Source organism: Phodopus roborovskii, unplaced genomic scaffold (genome assembly GCF_943737965.1).
Source record: "Phodopus roborovskii unplaced genomic scaffold, PHOROB, whole genome shotgun sequence".
Lineage (NCBI taxonomy): Eukaryota > Metazoa > Chordata > Mammalia > Rodentia > Cricetidae > Phodopus > Phodopus roborovskii.
This window is the reverse complement of record NW_026126409.1, coordinates 37,298,193-37,310,805: the sequence shown is the minus strand read 5'-3', so window position 1 is coordinate 37,310,805 and position 12,613 is coordinate 37,298,193. Positions and strand designations below refer to the sequence as shown.

The following is a 12,613-nucleotide window of genomic DNA, read 5'->3' as shown; positions in this document are numbered from 1 at the left end:
CTGACTTGAGAGCGTAATAATTTGACTTAAAAACATTGTATGTGTGTGTCCATATGTGTGTGTGTGCATGCATGTGTTTATGTATGTGTGTGTGTATGTGTTTAGTGTGAGGGTGTGCTGTAGTATATTCCTCTACACTGTGTGAAGATATGTTACTGTGATTGGTTTAATAAAAAGCTAAGCAGCTGATAGGTAGGCAGTGTTTACTGGGCAGAGAGAATTCTTAAAAGAAGAATAACATCATGTTTCAGAACACAGACAGAAGTTCAGGAGCCATGCAAGCAGCTGGCTTTCTAGCAAACAACATGGTAAGGGGCCATTTAACCACAAACTTGTACGTGTTCCTGGTGAAAGAAACCTGTTACATTGAAAGATTATCTAGCCTAAGGGAAGAAGCCATCCACCTGAGATCCAGATTGCGATTGAGGGTGTATTTGTTGGATGGTATTATTTTCAAGTCTACCATGAGCATGGAGTTCTTTGGTGTGACACTGTCACCAGTGTTACCTCTTGTCATTATTCATTGATGTGGGTCTGTCTCTAGAAAGGATGTCACCTAGTAACCCTTGACTGGTCAAATCATTTTCCTTATACACAAGGTCCTGTGCCCAGAAGCTGACACAACCAGTTGAATGAAACATATGTGTGTGTGTGTGTGTGTGTGTGTGTGTGTATGTGTGTTTCCTCTTAATTCCTTTCCCACTAAAATAACAGACATTTTATCCTCTGCTGATTGATCTAAGGCCAGTGGGTAGACTGTATGGAACAGAGTTTTTTAAAGCCCTAGCTTCAATGATTGACTTCTTATAAGTTTTAGTTGCTCAAGAAAGTACAATGTACTTTTTGAGATCGTGTGCACTATGTTTCAAAGTATTCCAGCCAAAGTCAGGGACACCAAAAAAAAAATTCCTATACTTGAAGAGAGGTTGGCCATGATGGCTATGCATTTTGTCTAATTTAGGAAATATAAAGTCTGCTCTTTGTCTGTAGAATTACCAGTAGAGGCAGCTGTACTCATGCCTCTGTACCTGAATCCATCCCTAGTTGCAGATTTAAAGCTGTATGGTTACTCGTGCAAACACAGGTGTCTAATATGAATGCAACCAGTATTTATTGTATAATGAGGTGTTTTAGATGCCATAGATGTGGTAGTCATAGACGATAATCACAAAGTGTGATGGACAAAACTAAAAGATAAAGTTTTTTGATGACTAAAAGTGAAAGGACTAGAAGAATAGGGCTGCTGTCTCTGGCTTAATCTGTTAGTCGAAGAGGGTGTCTCTTTGGAATGTTCTAGAGTTTAGAACTTTATCTAGGGATCAGAACTAGTATCCCTAGGACATGTCTTGATGAAAGTAAATATTGGATTCTAGAAGACTGAAGCTTTCAAACTGAATATAATAGAATTCTGTTGAGAGATCTTAGACATAATTAAGTAAACCATAAAGAGTGAAAAAGTAAACATTGTGTCCCTTTTCTTGTAGAGAGACAAATTGTTTTTTTGTTTCTTTGCAAAATTGTCAGTTAATGAAATCCTTGGAAATCCATAATCCTAAACAACATGGTGAGGCTGACAGAGTTTTTAGATCTCATTTATTTAAATAAAGTAATGTGGGAACACATGGTGCAATTTGCAAACTTTCTGTGATTTGGAAGTAATAACTCATTCGACATAGAATTTCAGTTTGTGATTCTGTGACTGATGTGACAGATTGAATGGCAAAATAAAACACAGTACGAAGAACCTTATATTTTTGAAGCCTCCTGTAAGTCAAAGGTAATTGAATATCATATGCAATTCTGAATGGGTCACTGATTTCTTTTGAAGGAAGATTGTCTTTTAAAGGAAACAATAGCACTCTTTAAAGGAAAGGGCACATTGATTGGCACACACATGGCAGCCATTTCTTTTGCTAAGTAACTATAAGTACCAACAAATTTCATCCTAGCACCTTCTTACACAGCAGAATGTCAGACTATGAGAAATAGTCCTATAAAGTAGGCTTAAGTTGGTGTCACAGCTCATTGCCAGATTTAAAGCTGTGAAGATCAACTCTTTGTTTCCTAAGGGATTTATAGTTTTAGCTCTTTTATTTAGATTCAGTCCACTTTGAGTTAACTTTTATATGTGGCATAGGGTAGGGCTCTGACTTCATTCTCTTGTACATAAATATCCAGTTGTATTTTAATATTTCATCTAGGGTAAGAACACTAAAGACTTTCACTTCCTAAAACACTATAGGTAGGACTTTTATATGATGTTAAATACTTGTATGAAGTAGGTTTGATTTGCAAATGTTAGTAATTAAGTGTGCTTTAGGTGACTTGAGAGGTTAGTGAAACTTAAGATGGGTATTAAGTTAATGTATTACTTGATAATTGTTCTTTAAAATGAGATTATTGCCAAGGCAGAGCATGTTGGAGAGTGTGTTGGAGCTCAAAATTCAAAAGCAAGTTGCTACATGCTGCTTTGTGACACTTAAGGAATTATTGACCACTCAACTTGGTTTTCTTATCTCTCAGGTGAAGTCAGTAGTCCCTGTCTCATATGGTATGTTATGGTACCTAACTGCAGTAAGATATAAAAAAAATTGCCTGGAGGGCCAATAAATATTGATATATATTGTAATCAACTTGGCTCCAGATGAAATTGATTTTTTTGTGATGTACATCTTTAGATATTTTCCTTTAGAGCTGCCTCATTTAGGTGCAATGTACACTGTACACACACTGTCATTTAAATGCACATCTATAAATTATCCAGCTTGATTCATTGTGACATACAGAAGGCTCTAGCAAGTAAGTGTGAAGATACTCTCTATCCACAAAACATCCTCTTGTCTTTCCCAAGGTCCTCTCGGGCAGCCACCATTTACTCCTCTGAGGACCCACTGATTGGTGAATTGCAGTGTATCTTATCATTGTACAGAGTTTTTATGTAATTAGAATGAGCAAGAATGTACCCAGTTTTGTTGAACTCCTTTCCCTTAATACAGTGATTGTGAAATTAATACTTGCTGAGTGTATTAGGTACCTTTTGCTTCTGTGATTCAAGTTCCATGAGCCAGAGCAACTTACTGAAGGGTGAGCTTGTGTGGGCTTACAGTTCCAGAGAGTGAGTTCATAATGACAGGGAAGGCATGGCAACAGCTGGCTGGAGCTTCAACAGTAAACAGAGAGAGCTAACTGGATAGGGGGCAAGGCACACTCTCAAAGCCAGCCCTCCGTGAAATACTTCCTGTAGCAAACTTCCACTTTAAATATTATAAAACCTTCCCAAAAAATACCACCAACCATAGACCAAGTGTTTAAATATATGAGCCCTGGGAGATCTCATTCAAGCCACCACTGAGCATATCAGTAATTCATTAAACTTTGTTTCTGTGTTATATGGCATTTAATGAGAAGGCCACAGATTATCCAACAAACCTCTAGTGGACATGTACTTATTTGGAGGACTTAATGAAAATTTGCTATGAATATTTGTGTGTAAGTCTTTATATGAACCTATGGTTTTATTTCTTGTCAGTAATTCCTAGTGTCAAACAATAAGATAGTTGAACTTTTTAAGAAACAACAACAATTTTATATATATATATATATATATATATATATATATATATATATATATATATGAAAGAAAGAAAATAATAGAAACATTTACATTCTTGCAAGTCATGTGTAAGTTTCAGGTCCTCTGCACCCATGCCAATCTTGTCAATTTTATCTATGTTGATTGACATGAATAGTCTCTCAATGTAGTTTTAAGGTAAAAATAACATCATTTTTCTAATTACTAAGGATGCTTTTATCCCTGTGATTTCATGTCACCTATACATTTCTGGTGAGGCACATGTGGAAAGTTTTTGTAATTTCTTTTGGCTTATTGGACATTTATAATTCATTACATAGTTTAAGTATGTGTTTTCTGGTGTTTTGTATAAGAAATTTTTGTCTAAAGTATGCCAGATGGTGGTGGCTCATGCCTTTAATCCCAGAACTCAGGAGGCAGAAGCAAGAGGATCTCAGAGTTTGAGACCAGCCTGGTTCGATGCCAATCTTGTCTACAAGGTAAGATGCAGGATAGCCACAGCTACACAGAGGAACTCTGTTTCAAAAACAAACAAAAACAAAACAAATAACCCCCCAAACAAAACAAAAAGCAATAAACTTTTGTCTAAAGCTACAAAGATTTTTTTCCCACTCATGCTTCTTCTAGAAGTTTTATAGGTTTTGGTTTTCCACTTAGATCTATGTTATTTTATGTTAATTTTGAAGTTTTTTTATTGTACGTGCATTACCACTTGTCCCAATACTGTTTATTATAAAGACCTTCCTCCACTAAGTTGCCTTCAGATCTTCCTCCTAAAATGGTTGTCCATCGGGTCTGTTTTTCTTTCTACTCTGCCCCAATTGTCTGCATATCTATCTTGATGCCAATAGCATACTGCTATTGCAGTGTAATATTTGAGAAGCCTGGGGATTCCTCTCAGCTGACATTTGCTGTGCAGGTGTTTGTCCTGGAGTGTGTCATACTTTTTAATGTTTTATTTATTAGATTTCAGCTTCCGGTTGTTTATCATCAGCATATAGTAGTATAATTAGCTTTTGCTTACTGGTCATGTTTTTTCTTAAAACCTTTCTGAAAGCGTATGTTTATTAGTTCGAATGGCTTTTTTTTTTTTTTTTTTTTTTTTTTTTTTTGAGGGAGTAGATTTCCATTGAGTTTTTTCACATGGACAATTTTGTCTTCCATGTGCTTTTTAGCTTAGATGTATTTTCATTTCTGACTTTTGTATTATTGCAGTAGCTGGCAACCCTGGTGCAATGTTGAGTAGAAATGATTAGGGCAATTGTGGTGGTTTGAAAGAAAATGGCCCCCCAAAGGGAGTGACACTGTTAGGAGGTGTGGCCTTATTGGAGGAAGTGCAGCACTGTGGGGGAGGGCTCTGAGGTCTCTCTGTCTCAAGCTTTCCTCAATGTGTCAGTCAGTTGGCTTCTTGCTGCTTCTGAGTCAAGATGTAGGCCTCTCAGCTCCAGCACCATGTCTGCCTGCATGCTGACATGCTCCCCTCCGTGATCATAATGGACTGAACCTCTGAAGCTATAAGCTGTCCCAATTAAATGTTTTCTTTGTAAGAGTTGCATGGTCATGGTGTGTCTTTACAGCAATAGCAACCCTAACTAAGACAGCAATTACAATTAACCTTAATATATTCTGTCTCTTGGACTTGGTGTTCATTGACCTTTGCAACCTGTGTCTTTACATTTTGTTACACATGCAATTATTTAGGTCATCATTTGCTCATTTTTCAGTATTTCCCCTTTCTCTCTTATTTCCAAGGATTAAGTGAAATGTGTATTAGTGTCTCACAATTATTCAATAGCTATTTACTTCATTGAAAAAAAATTGGTTTTTTTTATGGTACTTCGTGCTTCTTTCCATCAAGATAATTAATCTTTTCTTCTGAAAGGCTACCTATTGTTATTTAGTGGAATTTCCACTCCCCACTCCCTTCCCCTACAAGACTCTTCTAATAGTTCACCCAGTGCTGTAGACCAGGCTGACCTGGAACTCATAGATCCTGTCTCTGCCTCCCGAGTGTTGGGATGAAAAGTGTGTGCGACCAACGCCCAGCTGGATTCATGGTATAGTCTAGCATGATTTATATGAACACATTTGGACTCTGTGAGAGTTGGAAACCATTCCTAACAATCTTCTCACAGTCTTTAGCTCCGTCTTCAACAGTCTCACCACTAGTCTCTGGTCTGTTGCGGGCTCTCTGAGCAGCTCTCCTTCTGTCCAGCACTTGCATTTCTATCAAGAGTCTACCTGGTAGAATGGTAAGCACTTTTCCAAGATTCGTTTTATAAACAAACTCACCACACTCTACAGTTTTCTATGAAAAGGAAAAAATGTTTTATGGTATGCAGAACATGTGGATTCTGTGACAACTATTCAACTCTATCATAATAGCCTGAACACATTGACAATCCACAAAAGAATGGACATAGCTGTGTATCCATAGAACTTCTGTATAAAAACAGGTGGTGGGCCAAATTTGGCTTATATGCCTTTATTTGGGGACTACAGTGGATTGTACTGTTTGTGTGTGAGTATAGGCCCACAGTTGCATGTAAGAGAGTGTATGCACATGCACACACACTCACACACACTCATGCTTTGTTTTTGGGCATCGTTTGAGACATCTTCATTCCAAATTCAGATCAGAAACAAGTATCTACAGTTATTAAACTTTTCATCCTTTCATACTGGTGTACGCTGATTCTTGCTTTCATCAATTTTTTGCTTCAGCTTTTGAAATGCTAAGTAGTGAATCGTTTAATGCTGACATTTCAGCTAATTGCTCTTTAATGTACATTTGACATATGAGGCAACATATTGCAATCTAAAAATAATTAAGATAAATCATTTGCTTATGTTTCTAGGCAAGAGACAAACCATTTTTCATCCCTGTCCCTCCCTCCCAGTGTCTGAAACAAGGATGTCTTGAAGTCAAAAATGACGACGATGCAGTAACTGCTCCCTGCTGGGTGGTTCAGTGTCAGCATGAGCGTGAGCAGTGTACCCAGTGGCAGCAGCAGCTCCCCAAGATTTCTTCTCTGTCACGGACCAGCTCCCCAGATGGGTTTGCATTCCAGGATCTGTGTTTTGGAATTCTTCTAACACACCTTGGCAGGCTGCCAGCAAGCTATGAAGGATTGGATTCTGTCTCTCTCTTTTACATAAACCCCCAGAGGCCTCCCTCCTTCAACTTTTAAAAGACTGGCTCCAACCAGCAGATCCAGCAAGTGGTCCCATTTGTGAGCTGAATATCTTGGGAATTACACTACACAAATGGGTCATAGTCGACTAGACACTATGTGCAAATTGATTTTTTTCCTTTTGTATGTGTGGGGGGGGAGAGCAACTCTTTGGTGTTTTTGCTAGAGGGATTATACCACCATCTAACAACTGTCACAAAGGCACAGTACATTTCTGAGTAGAATGGATCATTTGTTTTTCTGGGCACTTCATTTTTAGTTATAAAGTTAGCTGATCATATTTCAAAAAAGCTGTTGTAATGTATGTTCTATAAAGAAAACATTTTCTCCACTTGTTCAAAGCCAGCACAGGTTTCAGCTTTATTCTAGGCTAAGTTACAAGGATCAGTTATTTTATATGAAGACACCGCTGAATTCTGTGCAAATACAGATGTAGGACCAATTTTAATAGAATGCATGTACTGTTTTTCTCTATTGCATCATTTCATGAAAAGAAAGGAATTTGTGGAATATGTAGTATGTTTAGTTAATTAGATAAATATTTAATTGACACATTATGTATGAATGTATGTGTTTTCTTGCTACAAATTAAACTGATAGTTGGAATTATGTGTCTTGCTTTTTTGAAAGAATATTTATTTATTATTTATTCCATTGTTTGTTAGTTATTTTAGTATGTGCACAATTTTTATGCAGTGCCCAATGAGTGTAGAAGAGGACAGTGGAGCCCATGGCTGGGACTCAAATTACAGACAGTTGTGAGCCACCATGTTAAGTGCTGAGAATCAAATCCAGGTTCTCTAGAAAGGCAGCCAGGGCTCTAAAATGACTTAGCCATCTTTCCAGTCCCTATATTTCTTATTGTATCTTTAATGGCCATGTGTCCTGAGCACAACGTTCATATTATTTAAATATGTATTGAATGAACAAAAGAATGAAAATGATGAACCTTGAGGAGTGTGACAACTGAAATATTTGAACTAAAAAAGATGACGTGTTTAGTGTTTAGGGAAGTTGTAACTTCATCTTTCCTGTGATTAGGTAAGGACTGTAAAATTTACTGTAGAGTTTAATCTTTCAAGGAAGTACCAAAACGATTTGTTGGGTGCATCTGAGAAAATAGAATTACCTTTATTAACATCATGGGGAAATTATAGCAAAATAGCAAAATGGGAAATGCGGAGAAAGGGAAAGTTCCTTTTTCTAGTGTTTGAGAAATTCATATAGCATGTATTATAATAAATCTATACCCCACTCTCTTCCAATTCTTCCTATACTCCCTGATCACTTTCTTCCTTCCAATTCATGCACTCTCTTTTTAACCCACTGAGTCAGGTCATTTAGTGCTATTAGTATATGGGGTTTAATGGTTTAAAGCTATTTGCTAAAAGATGGGCAAGTCTATCAGTGGTCATTCCCTTAAAGAAAATCAACTTTTCTTCCCTGAGCAACTATCAACTGCCAACAGCTCAATAACTAAGGGTGGGATTACATTGTGCTCCCATACCCCCAATCCATGTTGGAAATATGGCTGTCTTGCTCAGATCTTGTACATGCAGCCACAGCTATTGTGAGTTCTTATATGGCTCTGTTGCATCCCCAAAACTTTGTTTCACATTGCCTCCTACAACCCTGAGCTCTTACAGTCTTTCTACTCTCTACAGTGATGATCCCTGAGCCCTGGGAGAAGGAGAGGTGATGACATCCTACTTTAGGCCAAACACTTCCGTAGTCTATTATTCTCTGTACTTTGGCCAGATGTGAGTCTCTGTATTAATCATCATTATACCATAAAGAAGCTTGTTTGATAAGTGTTGAGAGATACAATAGTTTATGTGTATAAAAAAGATAAGCACTCAGAGGGCAGTTTGATACTATGTCCATTAGCAAAATAATTGTGGTAGAATCTCTCGTAGGAAAATAGCTTCTTTTATCCAATGTTATATACTTTGTTCTTACCTTTCTAAAACCAAGACTTCCAGCTATAAATAATAATTTACATTTTGTTTTGAAAAGCATTTGTGTTATATGTACGAATCATCATTCAAAACATATAGGCATATCAGTACAGTCATAACAAAGCCACCAAGAGGTCAAAATCTTATAATCCTGGATGAGGGGGATGGTGTAGCTCAGTGGTAAGTATCTAGCACACATAAGGCTACTTTTGTCTCCAACATTTCCCACAAAGAGTCAATTACATACACGGTAGCCGGTAGCGTATTCCACTTTGTTCAATCTGATATTTAGTAAACTTTGTGCTGGCAGAGCAGAAGCAACCATTAAGGGGAAATGCTATCACTTCACAATTTCAAATGGCTGTGATTTTGATTCTTCCTGTTGTTACTGGTTCCTATCTTTATTGAGTTGCAATGAGAAAATGTAGTTTGGGTTATGGCGGGTCATTGCACTTTGTCTTTATGGCTGCTCTTTTGTAACTGTGTCTGATTGGACTGGTAGCTAGTCCCCCGTCTCCAGGGGAAGGATTCTACCTGATCAGAGGTTCTCTAGAGGAACAGAACACACGCACACGTGCATACACATGCACACACATGCACACACAGATTCATTGCACTTGTTTATGAAGTAGGAGATTGGTTAGTGTAACAATGGCTGCTAACATGTTTGGCACTTCAGAGACCTGCCCAGTTACTATTAAGTTCAAGAAGCTAGAAGCCCTAGATCATACCATGATGCCCTACCAGTATGAGGCTGAAGGCCTGGCAGCTTCCTTGGAGTTGCTGGTGTGAATTTACATTAAAGGTCTGAAGACACCAGAGTCTCAGGTACTTAAGTGATGGATTCACTTGCTCAGGAAGAATGGATCTTGCTCTCTCTTTTGCACTTTTATTCTATCAGATGCAGCCTATTGGAAGGGGCCATGTGCATTCATACTGTTTCCCTTACAGCTGTTCTTCATGTTCTTTATCTCGGGAAAACACTTTCTCAGACATGACCAAAACTATGCTTTTATAGTTCCTGAATATCTCCAATTCCAGTCCGTTGATGGTGAAGTTTGTCACACTACTATGAGGGTAGCTTTTCTCAGGACAAACTATTGAATATTAGCATTGTCACATGTGATCTGGAGCCACATCACAGGGTTCCCCAGAGCTTACAGCTCTTCTCACATCTGTGTTCAGAAAAGTCCTCTTGGCAAGCAGTAGTATTCATGATGTAAAGACTATGGAAATTAGCAAATGCCACAATCAAGGTTAGTTTCCACATCTCAAAGTTTCCTATTTAGTAACCCATCACTGCTTATAATATATCTGACAATATTCAGGCACAAAAATAATTCCTTTTGGTTTCTTCTGGTTGAGTTGATAGCCATGTTTCTTCAGGAAGTATCTGATTTCCTTCTTCCAGATATCTGGATCTACTATCAAGCAGGATTAGTTCAAATCGAAAATATCAGCTATTTATCCAAACAACTAACACAGAACAGGCGAAAAGCACTTGGCTTTAGCTAGGCTATAGAACGAGGAGAACCTCTATACCTTGCTGACTGAGAGGGCTCATACATTGGTATGAGCACTAACTTACAAAATCGTTTGTGTTTCCCATGATCCATCAGTCCCTTTCATGAGTATAAGAGATAAGCATGAATGCACTATTCAAAGCATAGACATATGATCAATACCAGAAATGAACCCAAATGATAGTACAAATGGCCAAAAATTTTATGATATGTTTACTCGGTTGCAAACTATATCACAATGAGAATAGATATGAGCCACTTGGATAAACGGAGTGAAGAAAATATAGAGGAAAAAACCTGGTTCAAAAAAGTTTATACTGTGCACTTTCATTAATAACACATTCCAGAAGTAGACATGCCTTCTGGACACGATGGGTCCATTGTGCTAAAGAACTCATAGCAGCCATGGTTGCCTGCTATATCAACCCAGTTAATACACTATCATAGATTGCAGGGCTGATCCTTAGGTTCCAACCCTAATTGAGAAGCTTTGGGAAGGTAAGGGCTGCAAAGGAAGGGGAGGATCAGTTATTCTTATGGGCGTGGCTGGTGGTAGGTTGTCTATACTCCAGTATCAAGACATACACATATAGACTCATACACATGTGGGTGGTACTAATTGATGTAAAGCAGACTATAGAAGAAGGGAGAAAAATGAAAGAAAAGGAGGAGAAAGAAGAGGAAGTGGAGGAGGAGGTGGTGGTACATGAGGATCTGGGAAGAGTTGGAAGGGGTGATATTACCTAAATACATTGTATGTATTATGAGATTGCCAAGGTATATAAAATAAAAAAAGGGCAATATACTAAAATTGGAATGATGCAAAGAAGGTTAGCATGGCCCCTGCATGAGGAAAAGGGGAAAAAAGTAAAGTCACAAACTTTTTTCTTTGACAGATAATGACAACCCTTTGAGGGATACAGAGGTGAGGAGTTACCCCCAAAGGCCAGCTTGCTGCCAGTACTCTCTTTTCGTTTTGTTCAGTACATGAAAAATCATCAACCAGTTCACTAGCGTTTTGTGTTCTTTTATTCCTTGTGTGTGTTGTTTAATCAAAAATGAAATTGATTTGCGATCTTCAGGGATGCAAAATCGATGATACTTCAGGAGACAAGTTCACATAAACTCTCTGAGCAACTTGATTTTTCTGGCCCTGAACGATCAGGATTGCATTCCCTCCTTTTCATCCATGGGTAACTAAAGTGGGGAATAAATTTGTCTATGTCTATACAGTATCTTTATGGCCATCTCTTAGTTTATCCTTTTTGTTACAATAGCCTTCCAGGCTATGGTGGTTTGCAAGTACCCCAGACCCTATTCAGAACTGAAGCCAAAGTTCAAGGTCTCTTGAGACTATCAGATATGACATTTCAACTATTTCTTTCATTGCCTTTTTACTTCCCAGAGCTCTTATTTTTAAATTTGTTTTGACCTTAAAGGCTTTTCTTTGTTCTTTCTTCAAAGCTTAGCTGTTCATTCTTAGGAGGGATGCTAATATTTAATCTAGCCCTGTGGTGTTATGTAATGACATGCATCAGATCTCTTGCTCTAACTCTGTGACACACAGAAATGTCTTTCTCCCTGTGTCTGAAGGGCAAAGAGAAAAAAATAGGTCCTAACTACTCAATTTGGGTTATTACTACCTGCTCAGATGGAACAAGTTTTGATGACAGAAACTGTTAATGCAGGGAGCTGACAGATAAGACCTCACACCTGAGGATAAAGTGACATCCCTTTGCTTTTGTCTAATGGTGAGCTGTGCTTTCTTTGCAAAAATGAGAATGAAGCTAGACAGGCTGTTTTCTTCAATTTTAAAAGTAGCAGTGATCATTCAAAAATAATAGAGGATTCCCTTAAACACCTCTCTGTTTGTTCATTATTAAATTTAACTTAAATTGCTTAATGGTTGTTTCTGTCTCAGGGATGTGAAATGACATCATCTTTTCTAATGTTTAGCATTAGACTTAAAACTGTTACTGTGCAGTGTCATAGAAGAGATTCTGTTTTTTCTTCCGGAAACAGTTGTGATATATTTTGAGTTGAATCTCAATCATTTCATTGTAGCCAGGCTGTGCTGGTAGCATACTGCATGTGTATTACCATATTTATGCCTCTCATTTATGAATTTTATACATCCTTCCTGTGTGTGTTACCTACTTTCTAAGTTGATAAGTGAATTACAATAACCAAAAACTACAGTAGTACAATCATAAAGCAATGGCACATCTCAGGAATTGAAATAAAACTAACTTTCAGTTTACTGCTTTTTACTACTAAAGCTGCAAATTGCAGATACTAGAAGACCAACATAAAAACAACTAATGAACTCCCTAACTATGCTTCGTC

At 37.7% G+C, this 12,613-nt stretch overlaps 1 pseudogene; it reads left to right on the top strand.

Moving 5' to 3' along the window:
• The first annotated feature begins 11,063 nt into the window (after window positions 1-11,063).
• LOC127220515 (uncharacterized) lies at window positions 11,064-11,152 on the top strand (annotated as a pseudogene).
• The last annotated feature ends 1,461 nt before the right edge of the window (window positions 11,153-12,613 follow it).